We start from the raw sequence: 16,798 nt of genomic DNA, 5'->3' as shown, positions 1-16,798 counted from the left end.
ATAAGAACAAAGGCTTCTATGCTTAACATACATTAACTCATTAAACAAAAATACTATAATCATGTCCACTTTGTAGTTGGGGAGACTGAGGCAAAGAAGAGTTAAATAATTTGCACAAGGCAGACAGCTGGTAAATGGAGAGGATGGAATTTCAAATCTGGCTTAGTTTTTAGTTTTTAGTCTCTTAACCATTATAGTGCATTTATTCTCTTAGCTCCCCGCCCACCGCTGGCGCCTCTCCGCTTGTGGGATCTTAGTTCCCCAGCCAGGGATTGAAGCCAGGCCCACGGCAGTGAAAGTGCTTTCTTAACCACTGGACTGCCAGGGAGTTCCCTGCATGTATCTTTTTGAATTAAGAGTTTTCATCTTTTCTGGATATATGCCCAGGAGTGGGACTGCTGGATCATACGGTAGCTCTATTTTTAGTTTTTTAAGGAACCTCCATACTGTTTTCCATAGAGGCTGCACCAATTTACATTCCCACCAACAGTGTAGGAGGGTTCCCTTTTCCCCACACCCTCTCCAGCATTTATTGTTTGATGATTTGATTTTTGACCATTGTGAGGTGGTACCTCATTATCGTTTTGATTTGCATTTATCTAATAATTAGTGATGTTGAGTGTCTTTTCATGTGCCTATTGACCATCTGTATGTCTTCTTTGGAGAAATGTCTATTTAGGTCTTCTGCCCATTGAAAATTAGTTTTTAAAGACATAAATTATGTAAAATTTCACTGTACATGCTTGCAATAAATATCCAAACATATAGGGACTTCTCTGGTGGTCCAGTGGCTAAGACTCCACGTTCCCAATGCAGGGGGCCTGGGTTTGATCCCTGGTCAGGGAACGAGATCCCACATGCCTCAACTAAAAACCCCACATGCCACAATGAAGATCCCATGTGCTGCAACTAAGACCCGGCGCAGCCAAATAAATAAATAAATATTTTTAAAAATCCAAACATGAAAAAACATAAAATCAAAAGTAAAATTCTCCTTTACTGACTACCCTGCAGAAATAACCACTGTGAAGAGTTTCTTGTGTATCCTTTTTAAGCATTTTCTATGCATTTATACAAGCATATATGGCTGTCCTTTTTCCTTGATGCATCCAGTCTTTTTTTTAATTAATTAATTAATTAATTTATATATATATATATTTTTTGCGGTACGCAGGCCTCCCACTGTTGTGGCCTCTCCCATTGCGGAGCACAGGCTCCGGACGTGCAGGCTCAGCGGCCACGGCTCACGGGCCTAGCCGCTCCGCGGCACGTGGGATCTTCCCGGACCGGGGCACGAACCCGTGTCCCCTGCATCAGCAGGCGGACTCTCAACCACTGCGCCACCAGGGAAGCCCTAATTAATTTATTTTTTATTTATTTATTTTTTTGGCTGCATTGGGTCTTCGTTGCTACACGCGGGCCCCCTCTAGCTGTGACGAGCAGGGACCACTCTTCATTGTGGTGCGTGGGCCTCTCAGTGCGGTTTCCTGTCTTGTTGCAGAGCATGGACTCTAGGCGCATGGGCTTCAGTAGTTGTGGCACATGGGCTTAGTAGTTGTGGCTCACGGGCTCTAGAGCGCAGGCTCAGTAGTTGTGGCACACGGGCTTAGTTGCTCCACGGCATGTGGGATCTTCCTGGACCAGGGCTTGAACCCGTGTCCCCTGCTTTGGCAGGTGGGCTCCCAACCACCGCGCCACCAGGGAAGTCCTGATGCATCCAGTCTTGATGTATCCATTTCAATACATATAAATCTAGCATGTTATTTTTTTAAATTTAATTTATTTTTTTATACAGCAGGTTCTTATTAGTTATCTATTTTATGCATTAATATATGTCAATCCCAATCTCCCAATTCATCCCACCAACACCACCCCCAGCATGTTCTTTTTAACAGATATATAATATCCTGTTGTGTGGCTGTTTTATAGCTAATTTAACCAGCCCGCTGTTGAGTATGCAAATTGTACTTCACTTTAGCTATTTATAAAATGCCACAGCAGGGCTTCCCTGGTGGCGCAGTGGTTGAGAGTCCGCCTGCCGATGCAGGGGACACGGGTTCATGCCCCGGTCCGGGAAGATCCCACATGCCGCGGGGCGGCTGGGCCTGTGAGCCATGGCTGCTGAGCCTGCGCGTCTGGAGCCAGTGCTCCGCAACGGGAGAGGCCACGGCGGTGAGAGGCCCGCGTACCACAAAAAAAAAAAAAAAAAAAAAAAAAAAAAAAAAATGCCACAGTAAATATCCTCTCTGTAAATCTTTGTGCATGGGTGAAGTACATTTGTAGGCTAACTTCTTGGAAGTAGAATTGTTGGGGTAAAGGCTGTGTGTATTTTTAATTTTCATAAATTCTGCCTAATTGCCATTCAAAAAAGTTGTACCTAATTACACTCTCACTGATAACTTTGATAGTTTAGCTACACTTATTGAAAGAGTTGTCTACAGTTGCTTTCTCCACCTCTTCACCTCCTGCTTACAGCACAACTCACTCTAACTTGGCTTCTCTCCACCACTTCACTTTGAAAGGATCTAAGCAGAGGTTGACCGCTCTCTCCTTTCTGAAACACTCTTGCCCTGGCTTTTATAATACCGTACTTGCCTGGTCTTCCTCTGCCCACTTGTGAATGTTGGTGCTGCTTAGGGCTTCAGTTACCATCTGCATGCAGATGACCCCCACATTATTTCCTTCTTCCTAATCTTTATCCACCTGCTTATTTGCCATCTTGATGTGCACGCATGTCCCACAGGCACCTCAGATTCAACATGCCCAACATCCTCCTCCTCTGGTGCTCCCTTCTCAGCAGCTGTTCCACTGCTGTCCAGTGGTCCTAGCCAGAAACCTGCAAGTCATTTTTGAACCTCACTGTCCCTCAACCTTCACCTCCAGTCAATCACCATGTCCCTGCCCATTCTATCTCCATAATGCCTCTCAAACTATCACATCTCTCATCATCTCCCCACACTACCCAAGTCCAGGTCCTCACTGTGTACCACCTGGACACTGCAATGACCTTCTAATTGCCTCCCTGGCTTTAGACTTACTACTCTCCAAACCAGTCTCCACCCTGTAGCCAGAGAGTGAGCTTTGAAAAATGCAGATCTGATTATGTTACAGTCCTGCTTAAAACCCTTCACTAAGTTCTGATTGCACTTAGGGTAAAGACAAATAAATCTCCCCTGGCTGATTAGGCCTTGGCAACCTAACTGTTGTCACCACTAACAATTGTTAGTCACCAACTGTTGTCACTACCAACCCCCTCCTTCATACTGTAATTAGTTTCTTGAATGTTTTATGCTCCTTCCCACTCAAGAGTTTTTGTCTTTGCTGTTCCTTCCTGCCTGGAATACTCTCTATTTCCCTCCTGCCTTGACCTGGCAAACACCTTCTCAATAAGTAGGTCTCAGCATAAATTTAACTTGTTTGAGGATGCCTTCCAAGACCCTGAGACTTATGCCCAGTGCCTAACACAAGGGTTGGTATGTGTTGAGAGCTCAATAAATATTTACTAATGAACAAGCGAAGGCCTCAAGGGCCAGGTGGGTGATTACCAGACTGCAGTTTTTCACATGACCTCTGGGTGTCACCCTTGGCCTCAACTTAACCAGGTCTTGGCTGGGAACCCAGAAGGAAGGGCAGATTTGATGCCCAGCCTGGCCCCATCCATCCAGCAAACTGGGAAAGGTTATGGGAAGCCCAGCTACTTCCTGGGTCTGACACGTTCTCCATCTGCTGTGGGTCAGCTGACTTGATAAGGTGACCGATCATACCAGTTTTCCCAAGACTGAACTGCCTGTGCTCCCAGGATGTGGAAATTTTAGTCGTAAATCTGGGACAATCCCAGGCAAATCAGGAGGATTGGTCACTGAACCGTGGACAGAGGGGTTGAAACCCCCACCAATGCACTAGACTAAGGTCTAGGCCCAGCAGGAGAGCTGGCTCCAACCCAGCCAAGCTCTTTGCAGCAACACCACTGGTGGGCTGACCCTGTAGCCTGGTGGTTGTAAGAATTTAGGGAGAGAAAGTATATATACTTTAAAGGAATATAAAGAGACCAACTTATGTCTGACAATGTCTACCATTTATTCAGTGCTGCTGGGCATAACATACTTATGCATATCTTTTCTAATCCTCACAGAAACCCTAAGAGTACAGAAGATTGTTTTCCTTTCAGAGATTAGAAAACTGAGACTCGAGACCAGACTCAAGTAACCAGACCAAGTCACGCAGCTGTTAAGTAACATGGTGAAATTCAAACCCTTATCTGTCCGAGTACAAAGCTTCAGCTATTTTCACTGAATCTTTAGCCTGGCCATTTCCTTCCTTCTCTAGTCACCATTTGAGAGCCCCAGGAGTGTGAGTAGGAGGCAAAAGGCAGGTGTGGGTGGAAAGGGTTGAGGAAGAGGGTCTGTGATCAGGGCCTGAGTGGGGGGTAGGGGATCCACATAGCATTGACAGCTTGCCTGTCCACATCAGAGAAGTCTCTGCTGTCTTGAACTAGGTGTGGGCATAGCCTGGGGACTTCAGGGAGGCCCCTTCACAGGCTGTCATCCTGACACCAGGCTGTATATTCATCAAGAAGCCAAGGCTATGTTTCCCAGAGTCCAGGATGAACCCAACCAGGCCTTATCTGATTGCAAATGGACATCTGGACAGGAGAGAGGCACAGGGGAGGGGCCATCAGGAGCTAGCCATAAACTCAAGAGATAAGTGAGGGGTGGGGGGATGGGTGGGGATGTGACAAGGGTCATGGTAAGTACAGTGCCTTGCCCAGAGTTTAGGCTCAGTGAGTGTTGCAATTAATGAGATAGCCAACTGCCCCTCTTTCCTAGAAATATCTGTAAGGCTGAGTTTTATTTTTGCCCAGATGGTTGTTTAGGAATTGAACTGCTTTTGAATACAAAACAAGAGTTGGTTGTGTAGAAGCATGAGCAGAGGCCTGACTTTGGTTGTGTGGAAGAATGGGCAGAGGCCTGACTAGGCTGTGCAGTGGTCAGAGCCCTGATGAACACTTATTGATCTGGCAGCCAGATATCCACTCCACAGGAGGTGTGATAAGCCAGACTCTGGGATTCCTTTACATTAAAAGACAAAATGCAGGCATCCTTCAAGAATTTTAAGTTCTCTGGCAGGAAGGTGCTTTGGGCTGTGCTGTTTTACTTTATTTTATTGGTGATGTCCAAAGATTTTTAGGGTGCAAGATCTGTCCTGGATCATCTTGGCCTCAAACCTGCCAGCCCCTGGCACTGGTGTGGCCTGGCACCCCATGGCCAGGTTCTTCCCTGTGGCTCCACTCTGCCAGCCAAGCCATCAGATGGGTGGTACTTGAGCAAGTCTTACCCAGAGCTGGGCCATGTCTCTGCTCTTCCCTAGCTGGCTTTCCAGCTTCCACTAGAGAACTGGGCCTTGTACATTCTAGGGAAGGCTGAGGATCTGGGCGTAAAGCAGGGGCAGAGAGAAGAGAAACCTTGCTTAAGCTGCCTTGTCCACAGGATTCCTCTTTCCTTCATTCTGAAAATACCTAGTTCTAACTGTGATGAAAGGGAAGAGGAATTTGTGAAAGTTACCAATACTGTACCATTACATTGATGTGGGACCTCTTGCCAGGAGCTCATGGAAGACAGTGACCTGGTGCAGTGGAAAGCACAAGACTTTAGGGTCAGTCAGAATTGGATTCTGTTACTTTCTTGCTGGGTAACCTTGGGAAAGTTACTCAACCTCTCTGAGTCTTGATTTCCTCAATTGATAAATAGGGATAATAATAATAATGATAATGTCTACATCATATGTTTGTTTTGAGGTCTAAATTTGCTGACCAATGTATATAAAAATATAATATTTATTGAGTGCTTATTATGTGGTAGGTCATGTTTAAGTGCTTTATAAGCATAATATGAACTCACATAACCCTATGAGTTGTGTACTTCCATTGTCCGTGCTTTATAGATACAAAACTGAGACTCAAAGAGCGTGAGTAACTTGCCCACACTGGTAAATAGCAGAGCCAGGATTTGGACCCAGGCAGTCAGGCTCCAGTTCACATGTACTTAACTACCAAGCCATGATGCCATATGGAGTAGGGCTGAATGAAGAATAGCTATTATGATCATAGTAATTTAGTATTAAATGCTTTTTATATCCATGGTGTTAAGTGTTAATTATTAGCATATTTGGATGCAACGTTTATCCCTTTTGTTCCTATTTCTTCCACAGCCATGGCAACAAAGGGCCTTGTGCTCACTACAGCAGAGCATCCTGTCTTTGTCCAACCCAGCCCAGAACATCAGTCTCTGCAAATAACAAAAGATGTGGCCACTCGGCCGCCTGTCGGTACCCCCACCAGAACACTGAGAAAGGTTGAGGCCTCTCCAACTGGAACTGAACTAGGAGAGCAGCAGACAGGTACTACATATCGGCTGACTGGGAGCAGGGCTTACAAAAGAGAGGTCATGCTTAATAAACCTGATTAATTTCTTTGAGTGGCAACAATGTAATCAGACAGGAGTGAAAGGAGGGATAGTAATTTATCCTAATTCCAAAGCACAGGAGTGCAGCTAAAACCAACACACAGATTTTATGGAGATGCTGCTGGGGCCTGGAGGGTTCTGGTGGCATTCAGCCTTGGGGACAGCCAGAGGGAAACTCAGTGAGTTGCTCACAGTGACCTAGTGAAGAGGAAACCCAGAGCAGGGACAGAGCACAACCTGCCTAAGCCATCTAACCTAGACACAAATCTGCCTGTTAATTCCCTTCCAGTGGCTTCCTGCCACCTATATATAATAATGTGGATGATAATAAAACAATGATGGCTGCATTTATTTGATATCTACTATGTGTACGGTACTATACAAAAAGGAAACTGAGGCAGAAAGCTTAAGAAACCTACCCAGTCACATACGTATTAACACACAGCTGGGCCTCCAACCCAGTCTGCTCTCAAATTCCAGTCCATTTGCAACTGTGTTTAATGATGCGTCTCTTCCATCAGACAGGAAGCCCCTCTGTAGCAGGAACTGATTCAACCTTTGCTCCTTTAGCCCTCAGTAGATGGAAATGCTGAAGCTCCTACGTCCTCTGTGCTTCTCTTTCTGAATACTCTTCCCTGGATGAGCTCATCCTTGCTTTTGGCTTCAGGTTCCACCTCCTGGAGGAAGACTTCTAGAGAAGAGAGTCTAGAAGACTCCCTAACCTCTGATGCACCCCAATCTGAGCCCATCGTATAAATTCCTTCCTTCTTGCCAGTAACTGGTTTAGGAATGGGGTTATACCCAGTGAGACTAAGAGGACACTTGCTGGGGGGCTTCTGGGAAAGGTTTTCTCACTCCTAGGAGAGAATCACTGGAAGCGACATGCCCAGTGGCTCTCTTCCTGGGAATGTTGTCAAGTCTAGATATGTCCTGGACCTACTGAAGCTGGTGTGCTCCCAAGCTGAGAATGGAGCCAACAGAGGGATGGCAGAGTGGAGAGCTGGAAGGAGTCTTTGTCCTTGAGGGCATGAGTGCCCTGCCATCCCTGGAGGCCACCCTAATGCTGAACAAGGGAAATTAAATATTGTCACTGCTGAAGCTATTGAGAGTGGGCTTTCTGATATTTTGTGGTAGAAAGCATCCTTACTAATATAACCAGGGCAGCATTACGACTTTTGTGGGCCCCTTCCTACAGAACAATTTCTTTCTTTTTTTTTTTTTGCGGTATGCAGGCCTCTCACTGTTGTGGCCTCTCCTGTTGCGGAGCACAGGCTCCAGACGCACAGGCTCAGCGGCCATGGCTCACAGGCCCAGCCGCTCCGCGGCATGTGGGATCTTCCCGGACCGGGGCACAAACCCATGTCCCCTGCATCGGCAGGCGGACTCTCAACCACTGCGCCACCAGGGAAGCCCAAACAATTTCTTTTTTATGTTTTATGACTGCATTGGTGTAAAGATGAATATATTAATATTATCTATTAAAACATCTTTATTAAAACTTTTTTCTGGGACTTCCCTGGTGGCGCAGTGGTTGGCAATCTGCTTGCCAATGCAGGGGACACGGGTTCAAGCCCTGGTCTAGGAAGATCCCACATGCCGCGAAGCAACTAAGCCCATGTGCCACTACTACTGAGCCAGTGCTCTAGAGCCCGCGAGCCACAACTACTGAGCCCACATGCCACAACTACTGAAGCCCACGCACCTAGAGCCCGTGCTCTGCAACAAGGGCAGCCACCGCAGTGAGAAGCCTGCACACCACAACGAAGAGTAGCCCCCGCTTGCTGCAACTAGAGAAAGCCTGCGCGCAGCAACGAAGACCCAAGGCAGCCAAAAAAAAAAAAAAAGAAATAGAAGTGTCTTTAAAAAAATAAAATAAAATAAACTTTTTTTCTGATTTAAAGGAGATTAAAGCTTTTTTTTTTTTGAGGAGCCCTAAGAGTATTGGGACACTAATAGGCCTACCCATGCCTAGTAGATAGGCTGGTCCTGGATACGACTCCCAAATAGTCATGTCCAGGCCATACCTCCCTTTTGACCTTCAAACCTGCATACCCCACTGCTTATTGGATAGTTCCACTTGAGTGTCTTACCTCAAATTCAGCATACCTAAGGCTGAACACACAGTTTCTCCCACACCTTTTCTTTGTCCAGTGTTCCCTGTCTGAATGAACTATGTACTGACCAGCTAGTTGTACCAGCCAGAAACGTGGGACCTCAACTTCTGCCTCACCCTGTGTCCAATCTATCACCAAATGCTGTCACTTTCCCTCTTAAAGAGCTCTTAAAAGCATTTATTTATTTCCCTCTCCATTCCTTTTTTTTTCTTTTATTTATTTGACCGTGCCATGTGGCATGCAGGATCTTAGATCCCCAACAGGGAATTGAACCTGTGCCCCCTGCAGTGGAAGCACAGAGTCCTAACCACTGGACCACCAGGGAAGTCCCTCCATCTACACTCCTACCTCCACTGCTATTGTCCTAATCCATGTTACCTGGATTACTGCCATGGACCCTAATGCTCTCCCTACACTCTCCCTGTAATCTTTTATCTACACTGTCCTCAGAAAGAGTTTTTTCAAACTGCAAACCTGATTCCGTCATCTCCCTGGTTAAAACCTGATGGCTTCCTGTTGCTCTTATGACATAGACCCAAACCTTCAGCGAGGCCTCCGAGGCCCTGCCTAGCATAGCCCCTGCCTCATCTTACCCTTCTCTCCTCTTACTCTGGGCTTCAGCCACATGATCTTCCCTTAGCACCTCAAACGCAAAGGCTCCATCCTGCCATTGGATCTTTGCACATGCTGTTCTTCCATTTTCTAGTCCTCTCTCAGCTCAAATGTGCTTTCTCAAGGAGGCCTTCCCTGACTCCTAGGAAGGTCAAGTGTCACTATGTGGTATTGGGCAAGTTTCTTAATTGCTTGGTGCCTCTGTTTTCTCATCTGTAAAATGAAGATGATAGTAATGCCTAACTCAGGTTTGTTGTGAGGATTAAGTAAAATGCTGTATGGGAACCACCCTGAGGTCGGACTGGTGCAGTGCTCTGCTTGGACAATTGTCCTGCCCTCTGGCTAGCTTTCTAGATGAGGACAGTAGTGGAGAGACCCCGCCCCCACCTCCACTAACTCTAGTTCGTGATATTGGGGTGAGACAGACCCTAAAATGTTAGGGCTTCAAGAAAGAGCATCTACACAAGGGCACTCAAAGATTTCTGAGTGTCTTGAATGAGACCAAGGAGCTAGTTGTGCCAGGAAGTCATTGACAATGCCTGAGGTTAGGGTGGGGTGCTCAGAGAGAGGGAGACACCAAGGGAACCCTCAAAGGTCAAGGAGAGAGGAAAGGTCAGTGGGAGCACACCACAGTTTTGTCAGATCTCTGAGTGACCCAGAGCCCTGAGAATGAAGGACATTGGTTACCATGGGGTCTCTATGTTGGGTAAACCTAGGCTCCCATCCCACCCTGTCACTTGTGGGCTGGAAGATGGGGAAGTCATTTCACTTCTCCTTGCCTCAGTTTCCTTATCTATAACATGGAGCTAATAATTTATTTTTTAGATTGATAGGAGGATTAAATGGGACTGTATTAACTTGCTTGGGCTGACATAACAAAGTAGCACAAACTGGGTGGCTTTTTATTTTTTTTGCGGTACGTGGGCCTCTCACTGTTGTGGCCTCTCCCGTTGCGGAGCAGAGGCTCCGGACGTGCAGGCTCAGCGGCCATGTCTCATGGGCCCAGCCACTCCACGGCACGTAGGATCCTCCCGGACCGGGGCACGAACCCGTGTCCCCTGCATCGGCAGGCAGACTCTCAACCACTGCGCCACCAGGGAAGCCCTAAACTGGGTGGCTTAAACAACAAATTTGTTTTCTCATAATTCTGGAGGCTAGAAGTCTGAGATCAAATTTTCTGTAGGATTGATTGCTTTTAAGGGCTCTCTCCTTGGCTTATTGATGGCCATCTTCCTCCTATGTCTTCACATGGCCTTTCCTCAGTGTGTGTCTCTGTCCTAATCTCTTCTTATAAGGACGCCAGTTATATTGGATTAGGGCTCACCCATATGACCTCATTTTAGCTTAACTACCTCTTTAAAGACCCTATCTCCAAATACAGTCTCATTTCAAGGTACTGGGCATAAGGACTTCAGCATAGGAATTTTGGGGGCACACAACTTAGCCCATAACAGCGATGTAGACATAGGTTAAGTAACCAGCACACAGCAAGGGCTCAGTAATGCTAACTCTTTTTTCTCTGTCATGGTAAAAGCAATGCACTCAGCCCCAGAACTCCACAGATAAATGTGGCTTTAAGCCATTTGGTGCCTATGACTTTCCCAAACACTGGAGGCAAGGACTTTGCTCTTCCTCTCTCCTCCTTGGGCTGGGAATTTTGATAAATCACATCGTGTCCAAAAGCAATTGGGAACTCTGGGAGTTATTTTTAGTATATTAACTTAGCTAAAAAAATCTAAAACATTACACTGCCAATCACCAAAGCAATTCTACTCTGACAGTATCTGCTTGCAGCCTTTGCTAAAATGAACCTATAATTGATTTGAGTAAGGTAGCCCAAACTCAACCCACTAACTAATCAGTGTTTACCAAGTGTGAGTTTTTGTGCCAGATGCTGTGGAAGACACAAAGAAATCCAGGACACAGTCCCTGCCTCAGGACCTAGAGGCTTTGACTGGGATGTTAGCTTCTGTCTGGAAAAGAGAATAGAAAGCAGCCCCTGATGTGAGTGAAATGAAGGATCAGATAGAGTTTGATGTGCCTGTGGGACATCCAAGTGGAGCTGCCCAGGGGCCGGTTGGATGGACACCTGTGGAGCTCCAGAGGCTGGTCTGGTGCTATAGGTGTGGGAGTCATTATAATAGAGATGAAGCCACGGGGAAGGGTGGTAGCTTTGAGGGATGGTATAGTACGTGTGGAGAGAAGAGGGCCAAAACTAAGTCCCAGTTTCATGGGAGAGAAATCTGACTGGCCCAGCTTGAGTCCAGTCAGCTGGGGTTAAGGGGTTAGAGTCAAGTCAGATAAACATGGCTTCCAGGGCCCCAGGGCTCCAGCTGTGTAGGTGGATTGGGGAAAGGCGATTCTCAGGGAAGGCAGTTGGTGAGCTGAGTTGGCATCAAAAAGATGGTTACCAGAGAGAGCACGCACTGATGGAGTTGGCACTCACATTTAGTAAACACTCAACAAACATATGCAGAATCAGTGAGTATATTAGCAAATCAATGAATTAATGAAGGGATGAGTAATCCTGCCACAGACTTTTTGGTAACACTATTTTTTCTTTTTTTTGGCCGTGCCACGTGGCCTGCAGGATCTTAGTTCCCTGACCAAGGATTGAACCTGGGCCCCTGGCAGTGAAACTGCCGAGTCCTAACCACTGGACCACCAGGGAACTCCCAGTAACACTATTTTTTAAAACTGATTTGCAGTTCACACACTATAAAATTTTCAGGAATTCCCTGGTGGTCCAGTGGTTAGGACTCAGCGCTTTCACTGCTGGAGGCCCGGGTTTGATCCCTGGTCGGCGAACTAAGCCATGTGGTGTGGCCCCCCAAAAAATTAATTTTAAATTGTACAGTTCAGTGGTTTTTAGTATTACCACATATATTTGATTTCGTGCTTCCTTCCGTGAGACACAGATTTGAGTAGAGTCCTCTGTGGACATAGAGTACCAGTATGACTTCATGTTTAGTTTCCCTTACACAGAAGGCAGTTTGAGGAAAGGAACCCCCTTCCCTTCTTTGGAGGATGCCCAAGGACAGGAGCTGGAGAAGGCCCAATGTGGGAAAGCTACAGAAGGGCAGTGAGGAGTCCCGAAGTTGCACACAGCATCATTGCACAGTGTCACTGCCCCCAACCCATCTGTGAGGCTGCAGCAGGCAGGATGTGCAACCAGATGGCCCTGGACAAGGAAATACCCATGGACAGCAAGACCTTCCTCAACAGTGGAGGCTGGGACATTCAGAGAGCATGGACGGGCTTGGAAAGAGTTCGTATTTATTGCTTTATCCCCTCCGTTGGAAGAGTAATGGACCCTCAAAGATATTCACATCCTAATCTCTGGAACCTGTGACTGTGTTCTGTTATATAACAAAGGGGAATCAAGGTTGTTAATTAGCTGATTGATTATCCTGGTGGGTCCAGTGTAATCACAAGGGTCTTTAAAAGTGGAAGATGGAGGCCAAAGAGGAATCAGAGTCAGAGAGGGAGGTGTGACAATAGAAGCAGAAGCTGAAGTGATTCTGTGTGAGAAGTGATTCAACCATTGCTGGCTTTGAAGATAGGAAGGAGCCACATGTCAAGGAATGGGGCTGCCTCTGGCAGATGGAAAAGGCAAGGAAATGGATTCTCCCCATTTCCACAGTCCTGCCAATCAGTCAGTTGATTTTAACCCTGTGAGACCCTTGTCAAACTTCTGATCTCCGGAACGGTAAGATAACAAATTTGTGTTGCTTTAAGCTACTAATTTTGTGGTAATTTGTTACAGCAGCAATAGGAAACTAACACACCCTCCTAGATAACTAAAAGGGACAACAGCAAGATTCACTTTTAGATCTTCGTTTCTTTTTATTCCTTTTGAGTAGTCTCTATTTTCTCTAAGATCTGCTCTTTTGTCCTCCTGGTCCCCATTTTCCACTCTAGGCAGAGGACCTTTTGGGATGTTGCTGAGTCCTTGATCCCAAGAACATGCCTACCCAAATCCATTTGTCCTTCCAAGGCCTGTCCCCAAATGCCACCTTCTGCTTGAAGCCCTCATCATTTTCCCCAATGAATACGATTTCTCCCTCTCAATCTCTGCACCACACCCCTCGCTGTGACACCTCTACATTCATGACTCGACTCTTCTAGGAGTCTACAATTATTTTTCCTTTGCTATTTTAAAATGCCAGGGACTTCCCTGGCAGTTCAGTGGTTGAGACTCCACGCTTCCACTGCAGGGCGGTGTGAATTTGATTCTTGGTTGGAGAACTAGGATTCTGCATGCCGCATGGTGCGGCCAAAAAAATAAAAATAAAGCCAGCCTTTGTAATCAGGGGCAGTCATGTATGGATGTCCCTCATTACCTGTGGGGGATTGGTTCCAGGACACCCCCCCTCCCCTGTGTGTACCAAAATCCATGGATGCTTAAGTCCCTTATATAAAATGGCAGAGTACAGTCAGCCCTCCAATTCCACGGATGTGGAACCCGTGGCTTTTGGGGGGCTGACTGTACTTGGTCCTCAGTTTGGAGAGAGAGCTCAGCACAAGATAAAGAACAGAGATACGTTTCTTTAGGACTCTAATTTAGCTGTTTCTTGCCCCTGCCAGCAGATGAAGTCAACCACCATGAAAAGACAACAATTAATCCCATGCTGAAGGCCAACTAGTAGCTGATTCACTCACTGTGTTGGCTATCTCTTGTGCTCGCCTCATATCCTCTTGGTCCTGTTTTTTTTTTTTTTTTTTTGCAGTACGTGGGCCTCTCACTGTTGCGGCCTCTCCCGTTGCGGAGCACAGGCTCCGGACGCGCAGGCTCAGTGGCCATGGCTTACGGGCCCAGCCACTCCGTGGCATGTGGGATCTTCCTGGACTGGGGCACGAACCCGTGTCCCCTGCATCAGCAGGCGGACTCTCAACAACTGCGCCACCAGGGAAGCCCCTCTTGGTCCTGTTATGACACCATCATTGCTGGGGAAGCAGCTTCACACATGTGTCATGTAACAGCACCTCACCTAAGCTCCTCCAGGCATCTCTCTTTCCTTCTCAGGCTTCTGTAGGAACCACCTGGCACTCACACTGGTGCTTCTGGAAGTGTGAGGGTACTAACAACTCATGAGAAAACCCTTGACCCAACAGGATAGGAGTTGAAGGATAAATTCTCCCCTCCTCTGGCCTATGGGCAGACAATTTTGAGGTGGTTTTCACAGTTCTTCAGAAGGTTCCAGCATGATCAAGCCCCAGTTTCCACAGCTGTGATCAACTCAAGTATGGACCCTTGAATTAGCTTTCCCTTCTTTGTTTCCCTATCCCTAGTCACCCCCTTTGGTCCCTGGGATTACTTCCTGCAGTGAACTACTTGCCCCTGAACAGTAATCTCAGGCTGTACCTTCTGGGGGAATCCAGCCTAAGGTGTCCACCTTGTGGCTAGAGTCATAGCTGTACCACATGACTGGACTGACCAATAGGTGAACAGCCCAAAGCCATTTTGAGTGTCAGCCTTGTAGGTCTGACCCAGATACAGAGTCTGTGGGAATCACTTATCTTCATATATCACTTCATCTAGATGCAGCAGCCTCTGAGGTCCCTTTTTTAAACACATTTTAAGGACCAAGTAAGCCATCGACAATTTCAACAAAGGCAGAAAGAGCCCCAGGCTATTCCTTACTATTTTGGAATCTTCTGTATTTTATTGCATGTATCAGGTACTCAATCTAAGTAAACTGAAATACCATACCTATTACACAGTTCCCTTCACGTGTTTCCAGAGAAACGTGTTTCTATTACTGCCTAACACAAACAGTATGGTGAAATAATAATAATACTTTTGAGTATTTATTATGTTCCAGAACGAAGTGCTTTATGAACATTATCATAGTTATTGTTAACAACCTCCCCTTGTAATAGATACTATTATTAACGCCATTTACGGATGTGAAAATGGAGGCTCTGAGAGGTTAAGTAATTGCCTAAAGTTGTACAGCAAGTAAGTAGTAGAGCCAGGATTCAAATTCAGCATTCTGACCCCAGAGCGCAATGACAATGATCTACTGTCATGAAAAGAAAGACTACTGGAATAGATCAATGGAATAGAATTGAGAGCCCCCCAAAAACTCATACACCTGTGGTCAATTGATTTTTGACAAGGATGCCAAGAGTATTCAGTGGGGAAAAAATAGTTTTTTCAGTAAATGATGCAATTGAACGTCAACAGCAAAAGAATAAACTGGACCCCTAACTCTCACCATATAAAAAATTAACTCGGGCTTCCCTGGTGACGCAGTGGTTGAGAGTCCGCCTGCCGATGCAGGGGACACGGGTTCGTGCCCCGGTCTGGGAAGATCCCACATGCCGCGGAGCGGCTGGGCCCGTGAGCCATGGCCGCTGAGCCTGTGCGTCCGGAGCCTGTGCGCCGCAACGGGAGAGACCACAACAGTGAGAGGCCCGTGTATCACCAAAAAAAATAAAAATAAAAATAACTCAAAATGGATCAAAAACCTAAATGTAAAACTCTTAGAAGAAAATATAGTATAAATATTCTTGATGTTGGATGAGGCAATGGTTTATTGGATATGACACCAAAAGCTCAAGCAACAAAAGGGCAGAAAAAACCAGATAAATTGGACTTCATCAAAATTAAAAATTTTTGTGATTCAAATTACATTCCCAAGAAAGTGAAAAGACAGCCACAAAATGGAGAAAATATTTGCAAATAATATATCTGATGAATCTAATGTCCAGAATAAATAAAGAACTCATAACTCAAGAACAAAAAGACAAATAACCCAATTTTTTAAATGGGCAAAAGATTTTTTTCTGTGTGGAAGAAATCTAAATATATTCATAGGGCTTAAAATTTTTTTTAATTTATTTTTTAGTGTGATGCACTTTATTTCCTAGACTATTCAAATTTATTGGGGTTTGGGTCAGTTTTACATTATTATTTTTTATTATTTATTTATTTTTATTTGGCTGCACTGTGTGGCTTGTGGGATCATAGTTCCCTGACCAAGGATTGAACCTGGGCCCATCCAAGCCCTAACCACTGGACCGCCAGGGAATTCCCATTACATTATTATTTTTTTATTGAAGTATAAGTATAGTTGATTTACAATATTATATTAGTAACGGGCAAAGGATTTGAATAGACATTTCTCCAAAGCAGCTCAGTATCATTAGTCATTAGGGAAATGCAAATCAAAATCACAGTGGGTTACCACTTTACATCTCCTAGGATGGCTATAATAGTTTTTAAAATGGAAAATAGCAAGTGTTGATGAGGGTATGGAAAAAATTGGAACCTTCATACATTGGTGGTGAGAATATAAAATGGTGCAGCTGCTGTGGAAGACAGCAGTGTTGTAATAATAATAATTGCTATCATTTTTTGACCACTCTCCATGTGCCAGGCACTGGGCTGATTGCTTTAAATGCTTCATCTCTTTAAACCCTCAAAAAAGCCAATGAGGTTCAGTATAGGAAACAGAAACCATTCAAATGGAACAAAAAGGAACTTAATGTGGGGAATTAGATGCTTACAAAAGAGCACCTGTAGGATGAGAAAAATCTAGGATAAGCCTCAAGGAATGATCCTCAGAATACTGAAGAAGTGACTTGCCACGGAAGTTACTCTGT

The 16,798-nt window shown here is 45.6% G+C and overlaps 1 long non-coding RNA gene across 3 annotated transcripts in view; it reads left to right on the top strand.

Moving 5' to 3' along the window:
* The window catches only part of LOC132420325 (uncharacterized), a 38,271-nt gene that overhangs the window by 2,764 nt on the left and 18,709 nt on the right, over positions 1–16,798 (top strand). The window contains exons 2-3 of one of the 3 annotated variants that reach the window (XR_009518355.1): positions 4,133–4,239; positions 6,208–6,396. This is a non-coding gene — a long non-coding RNA (uncharacterized lncRNA). The remainder of the gene's footprint in view (positions 1–4,132; positions 4,240–6,207; positions 6,397–16,798) is intronic. The other 2 variants (XR_009518354.1, XR_009518353.1) reach the window with 2 other exon arrangements.

Source organism: Delphinus delphis, chromosome 1 (assembly GCF_949987515.2).
Source record: "Delphinus delphis chromosome 1, mDelDel1.2, whole genome shotgun sequence".
Classification (NCBI taxonomy): Eukaryota; Metazoa; Chordata; class Mammalia; order Artiodactyla; family Delphinidae; genus Delphinus; species Delphinus delphis.
The sequence above is the reverse complement of the archived record's forward strand: the minus strand, read 5'-3'. Positions and strand labels throughout refer to the sequence as shown.